Below are 18,339 nucleotides of genomic sequence, written 5' to 3' on the forward strand. Positions count from 1 at the left end.
CATTCTGATTATTGCATAGATTGTAAATGGACACCTATGATGTGTGTAAAATACTTTTTTTGAAGGTTCTACTGATTATAATGCACTAATGCTAAGCTATTTGCCAGCTAATATGTGTGGTGCCATGTTTGTTGACATTATAGAATGCATTCTGGGTGTCACGTAAACGTCTGTCAGACCAAAGAGGTTAAATTGAGTTGAAGGGTAACCTTCCGGAAGTGAATGAAGGGAAGTGAATGATCGTAGACAACACACCCCCTTCAACATTCATACTGCAAACAGACCAAACTCATCTTGTCTCCTCTTATCATCTTTGGTTGACGTGAAAAAACAAACATGGCGGTGCGCACAAACTACCCATCATCGGATTACTTTCGATTTCTAGAAAATGTTTTACTCAATTATTTTGATCAATGGTGAGCTCACCCGTGATGTGATGAATTATAAATAGTAATTGATATTAGCTAATTCATATTGAGGTTTCTGACAGCCAAGAGTTATCTAAATATGACCGCTTGTGTTACGTCAATCTTTCCTCAGTTAGTGCTAGGACTAATGTACCCTACATTTTCCGGTTTGAATGATTGTGTATGCTCTCGCTACTTCTGTGAATGTCTGAACATTGCATCCAAAAATAAAATGGTCACATTCAGGACATAATTTTGTAAGGACTGTGTTTGTGCAAAATGTTTCTGTGAAAAAACAGTGTGGTTAGCTCCAATTCTGACACTTGCGTCAATCGAAACTGGACATTCTAAATAAGCGTTCTAATCACACCAGTTTGAGCGTACACTGCAGGGACCACTGTAGAATGATCACACCCATTTGTTGGAACGTGTGAAAAGGTTAAAAGACCTGAAAATGGATGTCAAGCAATGATCAACAACCGACTTGACAGAGCTTGAATAATTTCCAGGAATTGTGTACAGAATTTTTTTTAAAGAATAACGTGCAAATATTGTACAATCCAGGTGTGCAAAGCTCTTAGAGACATACCCAGAAAGACTCACAGCTGTAATCGCTGCCAAAGGTGCTTCTACAAAGTATTGACTCAGGGGTGTGAATACTTATTTAAATGACATTTTTCTGATGATCGTGGACTTCAGGAAACAGAAGAGGGAGTAGAAGGTGGAAAGTTTTAAGTTCCTCGGCGTACATATCACTGACAAACTGAAATGGTCCACCCACACAGACAGTGTAGTGAAGAAGGCGCAACAGCGTCTCGTCAACTTCAGGAGTCTGAACCTAAAACCCTCAACAACCTTTACAGACGCACAATTGAGAGCATCCTCTTGGGCTGTATCACCGCCTGGTATGGCAACTTCACCGTCCACAACCGCAGGGCTCTCCAGAGGGTGGTGCGGTCTGCATAACGTAGCACCGGGGGCAAACTACCTGCCCTCCAGGACACCTACAGCACCCAATGTCACAGGAAGGCCAAAAACATATTCAAGGACAACTACCACGCGAGCTACTGCCTGTTCACCCCGCTATCTTCCAGAAGGTGAGGTCAGTACAGGTCCATCAAAGCTGGGACTGAGACTGAAAAACAGCTTCTATCTCAAGGCCATCAGACTGTTAAACAGCCATCACTAGCACAGAGGCACTGCTGCCTACATACGGACTTGAAAATCACTGGCCACTTTAATAAATGGAACACTAGTCACTTTAATAATGCCACTTTAATGATAAACAGGCGCCTCACAGGTCCTCAACTGGCAGCTTCATTAAATAGTACCCGCAAAACACCAGTCTCAACATCAACAGTGAAGCAGCGACTCCGGGATGCTGACCTTCTAGGCAGAGTTGCAAAGAAAAAGCCAACAACCCCCTAGCGGCCTTTTTATTTTTGTATCAGTCGTGGACTCAACTTACTAGAATAGACAATCTCACTCAGATATCATTAATTAAGTGACAATGCCAGAGAAGTAGCCACATTTGCTGAAGCTGTTTTCTAGTGACATTTATTTGGATACACAATGAGCTACTGAGGAGCGATTTCGTCTGGCACAGAAAATGTGCTCACTCGTCAGGACACAGTTGTTCAGAGGAGCTAGCCAACAACACAGCTAACACAATCACTTCAACTAAAGCTGGAAAGACTGCAAACTAGCTGTACTTGTTTTACCTTTTTCAATTGACATACATAAAAATGATGCCAGCTGATTCATGATTTCAACTGGCTGAGAAATGCTGCCTGCCTGTCTGTCTCGTCCAGACACGTTCATTACTATGGGACAGCTGGAGATCAAATTTGAATATTACTTTTTGGGGGGACATTTCGGAGAGACAGACATCAAGGTTTATACAAATCTTTGCTGTTGAAAACTAAATGTTGGTCTAAAAGAAATGTGAGATAATGCCTACATGCTTTTTATAGCGGAGATTAAGTTTATAAATTGATTGGCTGGGCTGATGAGACAGTGGATTTCACATGACTGGGAATACAGATATCAATATGTTGGTCACAGATACCTTAAAATAAAAAGGTAGAGGTGTGGATCAGAAAACCAGTCAGCATCTGGTGTGACCACACATCTCCTTCGCATAAAGTTGATCAGGCAGTTGAGTGTGGCCTGCGGAATGTTGTTCTACTCCTCTTCAATGGCTACGCGAAGTTGTTGGATATTGGCGGGAACTGGAACACGCTGTCGTACACGTCGATCCAGAGTATCCCAAACATGCTCAATGGGTGACATGTCTGGTGAGTATGCAGGCCATAGAAGAACTGCACCAATTTCAGCTTCCAGGAATTGTGTACAGATCCTTGCGACATGGGGCCATGCATTATCATGCTGAAACAAAAGGTGATGGCGGCGGATGAATGGCACGACAATGGGCCTCAGGATCTCGTCATGGTATCTCTGTGCATTCAAATTGCCATAGATCAAATGCAATTGTGTTTGTTGTCTGTAGCTTATGCCTGCCCATACCATAACCCCACCGCCACCATAAGGCACTCTGTTCACAATGTTCACACCAGCAAACCGCTCGCCTACATGACTGGTCTGCGGTTGTGAGGCCGGTTGGACGTACTGCCAAATTCTCAAAAATGACATTGTAGGCAGCTTATGGTAGAGAATTGAACATTAAATTATCTGGCATCCGCTCTGGTGGACATTCCTGCAGTCAGCAGCCAATTGCACGCTCCCTCAAAACTTGAGACATCTGTGGCATAGTGTTGTGTGACAAAACTGCACATTTTAGAGTGACCTTTTATTGTCCCCAGCACAAGGTGCACCTGTGTAATGATCATGTTGTTTAATCAACTTTTTGATATGCCACACCTGTCAGGTGGATTATCCTGGCAAAGGAGAAATTATCACTAACAGGGATGTAAACAAATTTGTGCACAAAATTTGAGAGAAATAAGATGTTTGTGCATATGGAACATTTCTGGGATCTTTTATTTCAGCTCATGAAACATTGGACCAACCCTTTACATGTTGCGTTTATATTTTTGTTTACTGTAGATTGTAGCGGGGTGAACAGGCCGTGACTCGAATGGCTGACGTCCTTGATGATCTTCTTGGCCTTCCTGTGACACTGGATGCTGTATATGTCCTGGAGGGCAGGCAGTGTGCCCCCGGTGACGCACCCTCTGGAGAGGCCTGCGGTTGCGGACGGTGCAATTGCAGTACCAGCGGTGATAAAGCCTGATAGGATGCTCTCAATGGTGCATCTGTAGAAGCTCATGAGGGTCTTAGGGGTCAAAACGAATTTCTTCAGGCTCCTGAGGTTGAAGAGGCGCTGTTACTTCACCACACTGTCTGGGTGGATGGACCATTTCAGGTTGTCAGTGATGTGCACGCCAAGTAACTTGAAGCTTTTCACCCTCTCCACTCAATGTGAATGGGGTTGTGGTCCCTCCACTGTCTCCTGAAGTCCACGATCAGTTCCTTCATTTTGTTGACATTGAAGGAGAGGTTATTTTCCTGGCACCACTCCGCCAGGGTTCTTCACCTCCACCTTGTAGGCACTCGTCATTGTTTGTAATCAGGCCTACCACTGTTGTGTTGTCTGCAAACTAGATGATTGAGTTGGAGGTGTGCGTGGCCACGCAGTCATGGGTGAACAGGGAGTACAGGAGGGGGCTGAGCACGTACCCTTGTGGGGCCACCGTGTTGCCTACCTTCACCACCTGGGGTCGGCCCGTCAGAAAGTCCAGGACCCAGTTGCACAGGGTGGGGTTCAGACCCAGGACCCCAAGCTTAGTGATGAGCTAGGAGGGCACTATGGTGTTGAAGGCTGAGCTGTAGTCGATGAACATCATTCTTACATTGGTATTCCTCTTGTCCAAATGGGATAGGGCAGTGTGCAGTGCGATGGCAATTGCGTCATCAGTGGATCTGTTGGGGCGGTATGCAAATTGTAGTGGTCTAGGGTGTCGGGTAAGGTGGAGGTGATATGATCCTGACACAATTGAGTGCTACGTGGCCACAGTCATTTAGTTCAGTTACCTTCGCTTTCTTGGATACAGGAACAAAGGTGGACATCTTGAAGCAAGTGGGGACAACAGACTGGGATAGGGAGAGATTGAATATGTCCGTAAACATTCCAGCCAACTGGTCTGCACATGCTCTGAGGATGCGGCTAGGGATACTGTCTGGGCTGTCAGCCTTGCGAGATTTAACACGCTTAAATGTCTTAAGTTGGTCACAGAGAACAAGACCTCATAGTCCTTGTCATTGAGTATAGAGATTAATATGGTGACTCCTATCACCCTGGAAGAGGTGTTCTTCACTGATATACTGTGTCCCTTAAACAATATAAACTACACTCTGATCCTATTATTGATCACACAATTTCTATTCCTCGCACAATTTAAAAACAACATAACTGGGAATCAAAATGGAATGCCCATACTCCAATACTTCACAATAATGCCTTGTGATCTAGAGTGCGACCTTTTCCATCCCCCTAATGGTCTGAATTTGGAATCCGTACCCTTGCCGATATCATGGACAGTAATGGTTTGAGAACATTCCAAGATTTGAAAGACATACACAATACCAGGCAACTCCTTTTTTTCTATATTTCCAGCTATGCTGGCCTATGGAGTCCCTTGGGAAACCCAACTACTGAACCAGCCAATGATGGGATTTATAAATAAATGATCTGGGCTCCCGAAAGGACTGATCTCTAATATATAAACAACTTTTGGAAAGCTCATATTCTGAGCTAGCTATTTAAAAAAAGTTTAGTCCACAGATCTAAGCGAATTGGAACAAACCTTTAACTGGAACAACATATGGAAAAAAATATGGCCTTGGCATCCTGTAATCCGAACCATCAATTTATACATTTTAAGTTTGCTCAGAGACTGTACTTAACACCAAGGAAAAGTAAAACAATGAAATTGGCCCCAACTTCCAACTGTTCACTGTGTCCCTTAAATCAGGTAGGCACATTCCTTCATATGATGTGGGAGTGCCCTGCAGTTAAATGCTTCTTGGACAAAGTGACAAATTTAATTTCGAGGTACAGTGCATTCGGAAAGTATTCAGACCCTTTCACTTTTTTCCAAATTTTGTTAGGTTACAGCCTTATTCTAAAATTGATAAAATTATGTTTTTTCCTCATCAATCTACACACAATACCCCATAATGACAAAGCAAAAACAAGTTTATAGATTTTATTTTGCAAATGTATAAAAAATAATAATATTTACATACGTTTTCAGATGCTTTACTCAGTACTTTGTTGAAGCACCTTTGGCAGCGATTATAGCCTCGAGTCTTCTTGGGTATGACTCTACAAGCTTGGCACACCTGTATTTGGGGAGTTTCTCCCATTCTTCTCTGCAGATCCTCTCAAGCTGTCAGGTTAGATGTGGAGCGTCGCTGCACAGCTATTTTCAGGTCTCTCCAGAGATGTTCGATCGGGTTCAAGTCCGGGCTCTGGCTGGGCCACTCAAAGACATTCAGAGACTTGTCCTGAAGTCACTCCTGCGCGCTGTGTGCTTAGGGTCATTATCCTGTTCGCCCCAGTCTGAGGTCCTGAGTGCTCTGGAACAGGTTATCATCAAAGAATCTCTCTGTACTTTGCACCGTTCATCTTTCCCTCGATCCTGACTAGTCTCCATGTCCCTGCCGGTGAAAAATTCCCACGCCATGATGCTGCCACCACCACGCTTCACCGTAGGGATGGTATTGGCCAGGTGATGAGCGGTCCCTGGTTTCCTCCAGATGAGATTCTTGGCATTCAGGCCAAAGATTTCAATCTTGGTTTCATCAGACCAGAGAATCTTGTTCTTCATGGTCTGAGAGTCCTTTAGGTGCTTTTTGGCAAACTCCAAGCGGGCTGTCATGTGCCATTAACTGAAGAGTGGCTTCCGTCTGGCCCCTCTATCATAAAGGCCTGATTGTTGCAGTGCTGCAGAGATGGTTGTCCTTCTGGAAGGTTCTCCCATCTCCACAGAGGAACTCTGGAGCTCTGTCAGAGTGACCATCGGGTTCCCTTACCAAGGCCCTTCTCCCCCGATTGCTCAGTTTGGCCAGGCGGCCAGCTCTAGGAAGAGTCTTGTTGGTTCCAAACCTCCATTTAAGAATGATGGAGGCCACTGTCTTCTTGGAGACCTTCAATGCTGCAGATATTTTTGGTACCCTTCCCCAGATCTGTGCCTCGACACAATCCTGTCTCGGAGCTCTACGGACAATTCCTTCTACCTCATGGCTTGGTTTTTGCTATGACATGCACTGTCAACGGTGGGACCTTATATAGACAGGTGTGTGCCTTTCCAAATCATGTCTGATCAATTTAAACTCCAATCTAGTTGTAAAAATATATCAATGGAAACAGGATGCACCTGAGCTCAATTCCGAGTCTCATAGCAAAGTGTCTGAATACTTATGTAAATAAGGTTTTTCCGTTTTTTATGGGGTATTGTGTGTAGGTTGATGAGGATACAAAAATATTTAATCAATTTTAGAATAAGGCTGTAATGTACCAAATGTGGAAAAAGTGAAGGGGTCTGAATACTTTCCGAAAGCACTGTAAATATTAAATGTGTTGCATCTACTATGTTACTTAACAATGATAGCTCTTTGAATATGTCAATCAATCAGAGACGATTACTGTTGGCAGGCAGCACGGCCGGGGGTGGGGCTTAGGGGATAAGTGGTGGGGGGGTGTGGGGGGCGGGTGGCCAGATAGAGCTATGGGGGGGGGGCGACTGACAACCAACCTGTGTTGCTAGGCGGGGTGGGAAGTGGTGGAAAACATGCTGGGGGGGAACTAGCAAAGGGCCTGCGTGTGTAGAATCAAATATATGAAAAACCCACTCTCTAGACAGCTGGATATAAGACATGTATGACTACAGTACAATGCAGCGTTGTCTGGACCTTTACTGCGAGGCTACACATGTCAATATGAGATGGATAGCTCGTTATAACACAGTCCAGACAGAGCTGCTGAAAGGATAAATCAGACAAGGCTTACAGCCCAAATGAGTTGAGCATCATAAAAAAAAAGTCCTAGTGAAACAAAAGCCTTCCCTTTTTGTCTGCTTGCATGCGTAAGAATACCCCATCATCCATCCATTCGCACATCTGGTTGCCATTTTGTGAATGTCCAACATCTGGGCCTGCCACCTGATATGATGGAGCCAGTGCATAGGAAATATCAAATATTAAAATTAATATTGTAGAGGACCGGATCCAGGTGGGGGGCCTGGCAGGGAGTTAACCAGGTTCACTTTGAAACACTGTGACTTTGGTGGAAGAGGTAAGCGCAGCCCACGTTCCACTGAGCTCGCAATAACCAGGCATTTTTCTATTCTTAAACATACTGTCATATGTATGATTTATTGAGATGGAACATGAGCAATGTGATATCGCACACATGCTACATCGGGAGGAAAAAGTACGTGTGAAACGATTGACCGTCGTAAAAAAAAATATGGTTGGAACGAGCAAACAGAACTCCAAACTTTTGGTATGTCTCCACTAGTACTTATGAGTAGCTAGATCATATTCTCTGTCCAAAGGTGAAGGTGACCAAACATGGAAACTGGGAAAACCGGTTTGGTTCTCATAGAACGTAAGACACTTGTTCATAGTTTACATACATCACCATAACCGAGCTTGCTGAAATAAGTAAATGAAATAAATGATGAGAGAATAGTCAATAGATAACTAAAATAGCAGTGCAGATAGCATTCTTTTGCTATGTGCGGAGACAAAATATGAGTAATGAATGTACAGGGGAATGCTACAGACTTTGTAGCACAGCAGAAAGAGCAATGTTCAAAAAATCCAGAGGTTCAGAGTTCAAATCCCAGGCGGGGTCATATTTTAGCTGAACAGTGTCCATTTACTTTAACATCCCCATACCATTGTATTACTTTACTTATAATGGTTTGATTTTATGTGAAGTTAATGTGATAACGTGACATGTAAAGCAACATGTGATAACATTAAACATTTTACATTTGAGTAATTTAGCAGATGCCCTTATCCAGAGTGACTTACAGTAGTGAGTATATACATTAAACTACACGTTCAAAAAACACCCGTTTGTGAAATGTCACATGAAGTGTTTCAAAAACACGTTTTCATATGTGTAATGTCTGCAAATTAACTTGGCATGCCTCACTTGAAATTGCATAACAAAAATGTATTGGATATTTTAGATGCGCTTATGGAACAAACTGCAGCAAAAACAAAATCATGTAATTTTATAGTAAACTACCGGCCACTGAGCTGTGGTGAAAATAGTGGAAACAACTTTGAATGTATTTCTACAGCTGTCGGGGGAAATGTGCTAGAATATGGTGTATTTGTTGTATGGTCTAAAATTTGTTGTATTTGTGCCAACCGTCAGTGGAAATGTTGCACCAGTTTAAGTGGTTTTATCATTATGTTGATGAAGGTTGAGCACCTCTTTTGACACTGTCAGCTCTGCAATCTCTTTGTAAGAACTTGTGACAATAAAGAGCTGCACTGTTAAGATGTTACTGTGCATTTTCCAGTAGCTTAATGGCAGCTGGTTCACAGGAAGAAAAAATGTTTAATTTTCAATAGCTTACTGTGAAGTAGTTGCAAGTGGGTTAATGTAAAATTCACAGTAACTTACTGTAGCCAATCTGTCACACTCACTGACCTGATGGTCTGGGAGGAAAGTGAATATTACAATTACATGGTGACTAGCTATAAATTAAATATTGTATGGCGCTCTAGTATCACATTAACTTATCTCAGCCGTTAACCCCCTAGAGTCGATTTCCATGTGGAAATCTAATTAGCGTAATAAAATAAAAACATCAAAATCCGTCAGTTTAAGCTAGATATATTGTTTGCATGGGCTGTGTCTCCATCCACTGCATCCGCCAATGTCACCCTCCCCCATCTGCGGTGAAAGGTGGCAGAGCGGTGTTTATCAGACCATGAGACATCCCGAAAATCGGTCTTCTCACAAAAACGTCTGTAGAGTCCGAATGGTTTGGCCTACAAACTATGGAAAGATGAGACTCTCAAGAAACATGATGGTGTTCTCCATTATGATCTACTACCCCCACAAGTACCATGGGACTACAGTGCATTCTGAAAATATTCAGACCCCTTGACATTTTCCACAATTTGTTACGTTACTGCCTTATTCTAAAATGGATAGAATTATGTTTTTTCCTTATCAATCTACACACAATACCCCATAATGACAAAGCAAAAGCAAGGTTTTAGAAATGTTTGCTAATGTATTAAAAATAAAAAAACAGAAATACCTTATTTACATAAGTATTCAGACACCTTGCTATGAGACTCGAAATTGAACTCAGATGGATCCTGTTTCCATTGATCATCCTTGAGATGTTTCTACAACTTGATTGGAGTCCACCTGTGGTAAATTCAATTGATTGGACATGATTTGGAAAGGCACACACCTGTCTATATAAGGTCCCACAGTTGACAGTGCATGTCAGAGCAAAAACCAAGCCATGAGGTCGAAGGAATTGTCCATAGAGCTCCGAGACGGGATTGTGTCGATGCACAGATCTGGGGAAGGGTACAAGGGTACCAAAAAATGTCAGCAGCATTGAAGGTCCGCAAGAACACAGTGGCTTCCATAATTCTTAAATGGAAGAAGTTTGGAACCACCAAGACTCTTCCTAGAGCTGGCCGCCCGGACAAACTGAGCAATTGGGGGAGAAGGGCCTTGGTCAGGGAGGTGACCAAGAACCTGATGGTCATTCTGACAGAGCTACAGAGTTCCTCTGTGGAGATGGGAGAACCTTCCAAAAGAACAACCATCTCTGAAGCACTCCACCAATCAAGCCTTTATGGTAAAGTGGCCAGATGGAAGCCACTCCTCACCAAAAGGCACCTAAATGACTCAGACCATGAGAAACAAGATTCTCTGGTCTGATGAAACCAATATTGAACTATTTGGCCTGAATGCCAAGCTCCACATCTGGAGGAAACCTAGTATCATCCTTACGGTGAAGCATGGTAGTGGCAGCATCATGCTGTGGGGATATTTTTTACAGCGGCAGGAATTGGGAGACTAGTCAGGATCGAGGGAAAGATGTACGGAGCACAGTACAGAGAGATCCTTGATGAACACCTGCTCCAAGGCGCTCAGGACCTCAGGCTGTGGCGAAGGTTCACATTCCAACAGGACAACGACCCTAAGCACACAGCCAAGACAACGCAGGAGTAGCTTCAGGCCAAGACTCTGAATGTCTTTGAGTGGCCCAGGCAGAGCCCGGACTTGAACCCGATCGAACATCCCTGGAGAGACCTGAAAATAGTTGTACAGAGCTCGCTCCCCATCCAACCTGACAGATCTTGAGAGGATCTGCAGAGAAGAATGGGAGAAACTCCTCAAATACAGGTGTGCCAAGCTTGTAGCGTCATCCCTAAGAAGACTAGAAGGATGTAATCGCTGCCAAAGGTGCTTCAACAAAGTACTGAGTAAAGGGTCTGAATATTTATGTAAATGTGATATGTTTTTTTATAGATTGATGAGTAAAAAAAAAAACAATTTAATCAATTTTAGAATAAGGCTGTAAGGTAACAAAATGTGGAAAAAGTCAAGAGGTCTGAATACTTTCCGAATGCACCGTACATGTAGGAAGATATAAAAGTGACTAGGCAATCAGGATATATAATAAATAGAGTAGCAGCAGCGTATGTGAAGTGTGAAAGTGTGTCTATGTGTAAGTGTGTCTGTGTGTGTTGCGTCAATATGCATGTGTGTGTGAGCCTATGTAGTGTGTGTGTTGGAGAGTCAGTGTAGTATGTGTGAGGGTGTGGGTAGAGTCTAATGAGTGTGCATAGAGCCAGTGCAAGAGAGTCAGTAATGTATACTCTACGTCAAGTGTCGTTGAGCACTGCTAGTTTTACATTGATGTGACGTTGGTGGCGATAATTTGAAAATTATTTACTTGATTCTGGGCAGCTTTTTGCAAAGTTAATGCCAATAAGTCTGTAGCCAGATCTCCTTTATGCTCACAGACCTGGTGGTGTAGCTGCACTGTAGCAGGACATTTCAGGTTGCTAGCGACCCAGAGGTTATGAGTTCAAATCCCATTTAAGGCTGAATCCCAATTGTGGTCACAGTACAAAATTACACAATATTTTACAGTAATTGAAATCAGAATAAGGCAGCATACTGTCATTTTATAGAAATAACACCTTCAAGTTGTATATATTTACTTTATTTTTACTGCAACTTTAGACAAAGTGCAGAAATGTATTTTTGTCAATAAATATTTTGCCAATCTCCATTATGTCAACAGACCTGGTGGTCCAGCAGGAACATTAGTTAGCTAGCAACCAAGAGGTTGTGAGTATAAACTCCAAGTGAGGTTGAGTCCCAAGTAATCAGCATACGGTAGTATATTGTCCTTTCACATTAACACCTTCATTTAGCTGTAAAAATAGAGTAACTTGTTGTAGATTTACCATATTTTCACCGGAACTAGACAAAAACCTCCAGAGGACCATGATACAACATTCTGAGAACGTCCTAAAAACACCTTTGGGGACATCCCTGGAACAAACCGGAAGCTAGACAATACCTGCAGGGGACCATGACTGTTTAAATTGAATTCATGTCAATTATGCCTTTTAAAGTAAAATATTCTAAATTATATTTGACACCTGGGCTTTCACGTGCTCAACTGTTATCACGTGTAATTTCATGGTATCATTTTGAAATTTTTACACATTTATTTCACATTAATTTCATGAGATCATGTTCTCACATGTTGTCACGTGTATAGTTCTATGTTATCACATGTTGCTTCACATGTTGTCATATTAACTTTACATTAAATCATGTGATCACATGAGATCACGTGAAATTCATGTGTTTTTTTCTGTGAGGGATTGATTGATTGTTTGATTATGCATTACTTATGTGGGCACTATGTTGGCCTACATTTCTGTGGACATATCAGGAATTGTTTTGTGTCTGCCCAAGACTGTCCATTCATCAACCTGAAGGGATTCACCCCACTTTCATCAGGCCGCCCCCGCCCCAAATCATCTGCTTTCCTCATACTAACCTCTCCCACTCTCATTCCATCCACTCTCTCTGTGTCTTCTCTTTGCATTCCCTCTCTTCCACTCCATCTGTTTTCTTATTGTTTTGCAGTCTATTTTATTCAATTGCATTCTCCCCTAAAAAATCCCCTCTCTTGTCAGCTAATCACTCTTCCTCACCCTCCGCCCTCTGACCGGGTCTTTCCTTATTCTGAGCGGACGGCTACCACTGATTTCACAAGTGAATTAGGATGTTGGAGTTTCTTCTGCGGGGGGAGTCAGTAATATAGATACACTGTATCTCTCTCTGGCAGTTATGTGGTCCAGATGCACTAATTGGTGTCAACGGTCAATCAGCAAGTGTAAGCACGGCGGTGTGCCCCTTTGTTATGGTGCTGTGGTTCCGTGTCTATACATTAGCCACAGAGACACATGCTGTGTTCTTCTCTCTTTGCCTCTAGCCTGGGTTTCCGGCACACGTGTGCTCTCCGGCAAGGCGTGGTATTACACAACAGTCTGTGAAACCGATGCAGCCTTTTCCCCGGAGGCTAGGTTCCACAGAGTCAATTCGGCGAAGCAGCATTTCAAAGGCGTCTTTGTTGTGGTGGTGAATGTTTTGGGGCATTGTCTGGGGGATGTGGTCTCCGCGCCGCGACAAAGAGGCCTTGCGGCAGCCTGGGAAAGCCACAGCCCGATCTGCTCTCTATGGACGTTTCAAAGAACAACTAGATGGAGACCCAGGCCGGTCGACGAGCAGCTTAGGTAACATTGGGACTCGAGGCACAAGGCAATATGACTTGCTCAGATGGTTCACAGCACGCACAGCACTCTGAGAAACATGTCAATGAGTCATATAATGGATGTCTTCTGAATATGACATTTCATTGCGGGCCAGGTGGTGACAAAGCTGTTGCTCCCAAACCCTAAGTAACGCTTTGATCCAATCCAAACTGGATCTATCTAACAGTTGGCACAGAAAGCTAATGAAAACAGATGAATCGCGGAACATCACTACCGCTACACTTGGAGGGCAGGGGCAAAACATACCACTTCAAAGTGTTATAGCCTGGGAAAAGTGAGGAGATCAATCTATCATATCAGATGACTGGACTGGATGAGAAGCAGGTTTGCCATCTCCGCCAGGCTGGCTTGTTACCATGTTAATCAGGCGTGTTTGCTTTTGTTTGGGAAAAAGAAGAAGTAGGAGGACAGAGAGATATTGCAATGTTCCAGTGTGAATGTTTTCATGTGTGTTTTACTCAATCCGGCTCTCACAAATGCTCTCCGTCTTGGTGCTTTGTCATAATTGGGCATGTAGTCCTCGAAAGAAGACACAATGTTATTGATCCGGCTTTGCTTATGCCATTACAAAATGACTCATGTTGTTTGCACATTCCATATGACTACAAGAAGTAGTGCCACATCAACCCTGCCAAACCACAAGGAGGGAAATGTTCTGCCCCAAAATCCTGTTGGAGTAAAGTGTGTTTCTAATTATATATATATATATATATATACACAGTGCCTTCCAAAAGTATTCAGACCCCTTGACTTTTTCCACATACTGACAAAGCAAATTTATTAAAATAAAAAAACAGAAATACCTTATTTACATAAGTATTCAGACACCTTGCTATGAGACTCGAAATTGAGCTTAGGTGCATCCAGTTTCCATTGATCATCCTTGAGCTGTTTCTACAACTTGATTGGAGTCCACCTGTGGTAAATTTAATTGACTGGACATGATTTGGAAAGGCACACACCTGTCTATATAAGGTCTCACAGAAGACAGTGCATGTCAGAGCAAAAACCAAGCCACAAGGTCGAAGGAATTGTCCGTAGAGCTCCGAGACAGGATTGTGTCAAGGCTCAGATCTGGGAAAGGGTACCAAAACATTTCTGCAGCATTGAAGGTTCCCAAGAACACAGTGGCCTCCATCATTCTTAAATGGAAGATGTTTGGAACAACCAAGACTCTTCCTAGAGCTGGCTGCCCGGCCAAACTGAGCAATCGGGGGAGAAGGGCCTTGGTCAGGGAGGTGACCGAGAACCTGATTGTCACTCTGACAGAGCTCTAGAGATCCTCTGTGGAGATGGAAGAACCTTCCAGAAGGACCACCATCTCCGCAGCACCACCAATCAGGCCTTTACGGTAGAGTGGCTAGACGGAAGCCACTCCTCAGTAAAAGGCACATGACAACCCACTTGGAGTTTGCCAAAAGGCACCTGAAAGACTCTCGGACCATGAGAAACAAGATTCTCTGGTCTGATGAAACCAAGATTGAGCTCTTTCGCCTGAATGCCAAGCGACACATCTGGAAGAAACCTGGCACCATCCCTACGGTGAAGCATGGTGGTGGCAGCATCATGCTGTGGGGATGTTTTTCAGCGGCAGGGACTGGGAGACTAGTCAGGATTGAGGGAAAGATGAACGGAGCAAAGTACAGAGAGATCCTTGATGAAAACCTGCTCAGGACCTCAAGCTGGGGCGAATGTTCACCTTCCAACAGGACAAAGACCCTAAGCACGCAGCCAAGACAATGCAGGAGTGGCTTCAGGCCAAGTCTCTGAATGTCCTTCAGTGGCCCAGCCAGAGCCCGGACTTGAACCCGATCTAACATCTCTGGAGAGACCTGAAAATAGCTGTGCACCAACACTCCCCATCCAACCTGACAGAGCTTGAGAGGATCTACAGAGAAGAATGGGAGAAACTCCCCAAATACAGGTGTGCCAAGCTTGTAGCGTCATACCCAAGAAGACTGGATGCTGTAATCGCTGACAAAGGTGCTTCAACAAAGTACTGAGTAAAGGGTCTGAAAACCGTTCTACCAGCATGTTAAATGTGCAACCAGAGGAAAAAAAACTCTAGACCACCTTTACTCCACACACAGAGATGCATACAAAGCTCTCCCTCGCCCTCCTTTTGGAAAATCTGACCATAACTCTATCCTCTTGATTCCTGCTTATAAGCAAAAACTAAAGCAGGAAGCACCAGTGACTCGGTTAATAAAAAAGTGGTCAGATGACGCAGATGCTAAGCTACAGGACTGTTTTGCTAGCACAGACTGGAACATGTTCCGGGATTCTTCAGATAGCATTGAGGAGTACACCACATCAGTCACTGGCTTCATCAATAAGTGCATCGATGATGTCGTCCCCACAGTGACCGTACGTACATACCCCAACCAGAAGCCATGGATTACAGGAAACATCCGCACTGAGCTAAAGGGTAGAGCTGCCGTTTTCAAGAAGCAGGACTCTAACCCGGACGCTTATAAGAAATCACGCTATCCCCTCCAACGAACCATCAAACAGGCAAAGAGTCAATACAGGACTAAGATTGAATCGTACTACACTGGCTCTGACGCGCGTCGGATGTGGCAGGGCTTGAAAACTATTACAGACTACAAAGGGAAGCACAGCCACGAGCTGCCCAGTGACACAAGACTTCCAGACGAGCTAAACCACTTCTATGCTCGCTTCGAGGCAAGCAACACTGAAGCATGCATGAGAGCACCAGCTGTTCCGGATGACTATGTGATCACGCTCTCCGTAGCCGATGTGAGTAAGACTTTTAAGCAGGTCAACATGCACAAGGCCGCAGGGCCAGATGGATTACCAGGACGTGTACTCCGAGCATGTGCTGACCAACTGGCAAGTGTCTTCACTGACATTTTCAACATGTCCCTGACTGAGTCTGTAATACCAACATGTTTCAAGCAGACGACCATAGTCCCCGTGCCCAAGGACTCTAAGATAACCTGCCTAAATGACTACCGACCCGTAGCACTGACGTCTGTAGCCATGAAGTGCTTTGAAAGGCTGGTCATGGCTCACATCAACAGCATTATTCCAGAAACCCTAGACCCACTCCAATTTGCATACAGCCCCAACAGATCCACAGATGATGCAATCTCTATTGCACTCCACACTGCCCTTTCCCACCTGGACAAGAGGAACACCTACGTGAGAATGCTATTCATTGACTACAGCTCAGCATTCAACACCATAGTACCCTCAAAGCTCATCACTAAGCTAAGGATCCTGGGACTAAACACCTCCCTCTGCAACTGGATCCTGGACTTCCTGACGGGCCGCCCCCAGGTGGTAAGGGTAGGTAACAACACATCTGCCACACTGATCCTCAACATGGGGGCCCCTCAGGGGTGCGTGCTCAGTCCCCTCCTGTACTCCCTGTTCACCCATGACTGCATGGCCAGGCACGACTCCAACACCATCATTAATTACCGACGACACAACAGTGGTAGGCCTGATCACCGACAACGATGAGACAGCGTATAGGGAGGAGGTCAGAGACCTGTCCGTGTGGTGCCAGGATAACAACCTCTCCCTCAACGTGACCAAGACAAAGGAGATGATTGTGGACTACAGGAAAAAAAAGAGGACTGAGCACGCCCCCATTCTCATAGATGGGGCTGTAGTGGAACAGGTTGAGAGCTTCAAGTTCCTTGGTGTCCACATCACCAACGAACTATCATGGTCCAAACACACCAAGACAGTCGTGAAGAGGGCACGACAAAGCCTATTCCCCCTCAGGAGACTGAAAAGATTTGGCATGGGTCCTTAGATCCTCAAAAAATTATACAGCTGCACCATCGAGAGCATCCTGACTGGTTGCATCACCGCCTGGTATGGCAACTGCTTGGCCTCCGACCGCAAGGCACTACAGAGGGTAGTGCGTACGGCCCAGTACATCACTGGGACCAAGCTTCCTGCCATCCAGGACCTCTATACCAGGCGGTGTCAGAGGAAGGCCCTCAAAATTGTCAAAGACTCCAGCCACCCTAGTCATAGACTGTTCTCTCTGCTACCGCACGGCAAGCGGTACCGGAGTGCCAAGTCTAGGTCCAAAAGACTTCTCAACAGCTTCTACCCCCAAGCCATAAGACTCCTGAACAGCTAATCATGGCTACCCGGACTATTTGCACTGCCCCACCACCCCATCCTTTTACGCTGCTGCTCTGTTAATTATTTATGCATAGTCACTTTAACTCTACCCACATGTACATATTACTTCAACTACCTCAACTAGCCGGTGCCCCCGCACATTGACTATGTACCGGTACCCCCCTGTATATATATATATACTGTTATTTTATTTTACTTCTGCTCTTTTTTTCTCAACACTTTTTTTGTTGTTGTTTTATTTTTTTACTTTTTTTGTTAAAAATAAATGCACTGTTGGTTAAGGGCTGTAAGTTAGCATTTCACTGTAATGTCTGCACCTGTTGTATTTGGCGCATGTGGCCAATAAAATTTGATTTGATTTGATTTGAATACCTTGTTTGCCATTTGTTTTCTACACTCTTAAGAATTTAAGCTTTTAATTAATGTCTGTGACAGATCAAATATATGTTATTCTGTCATCATAGAAACACTGTCCGTAGTAATAGATCATGCATTTGCATCTCTTTCAATCACTTATTTTTTTCCACCCATATTTAGCATAGAGATCCATTTAAAGATCTAGGGGGTAACTATTTTGAAGATCTCTCATAATAACAAAAACAGGTTGAGGAGCTGTGGTGATAATGAGATATCAAGCTGAAACCTAGTGGCTGTTCATTTTTACAACACCCTCTGGCACCTACCAAATCTAAATCTGAGAGAATAATAGATAGAATGTCCTCGCTTTCCCAATCAGTGGCTATTTGTGTATATCAATGCAAGAGTTTGGAACCCACAACCCATGGACATTACGGGGACCAACTGTAAGACCCTGCCCTACCTGCTGTGCTCGCCTCTTGACAGGTCATCATTGCAAAAAAAATATCTGTTCTTAATTCACTTACCTGTATTGATCAACATTTAATAAATGTAAAATAACAAAGGG

The 18,339-nt window shown here is 43.9% G+C and overlaps 1 protein-coding gene across 8 annotated transcripts in view; it reads right to left on the reverse strand.

Annotated features, from left to right (window-relative positions):
- Positions 1 to 18,339, reverse strand: part of sugct (succinyl-CoA:glutarate-CoA transferase) — a 249,022-nt gene that overhangs the window by 148,263 nt on the left and 82,420 nt on the right. The window lies entirely within an intron of this gene.

The sequence above is a fragment of the Coregonus clupeaformis genome, chromosome 7, assembly GCF_020615455.1.
Source record: "Coregonus clupeaformis isolate EN_2021a chromosome 7, ASM2061545v1, whole genome shotgun sequence".
Lineage (NCBI taxonomy): Eukaryota > Metazoa > Chordata > Actinopteri > Salmoniformes > Salmonidae > Coregonus > Coregonus clupeaformis.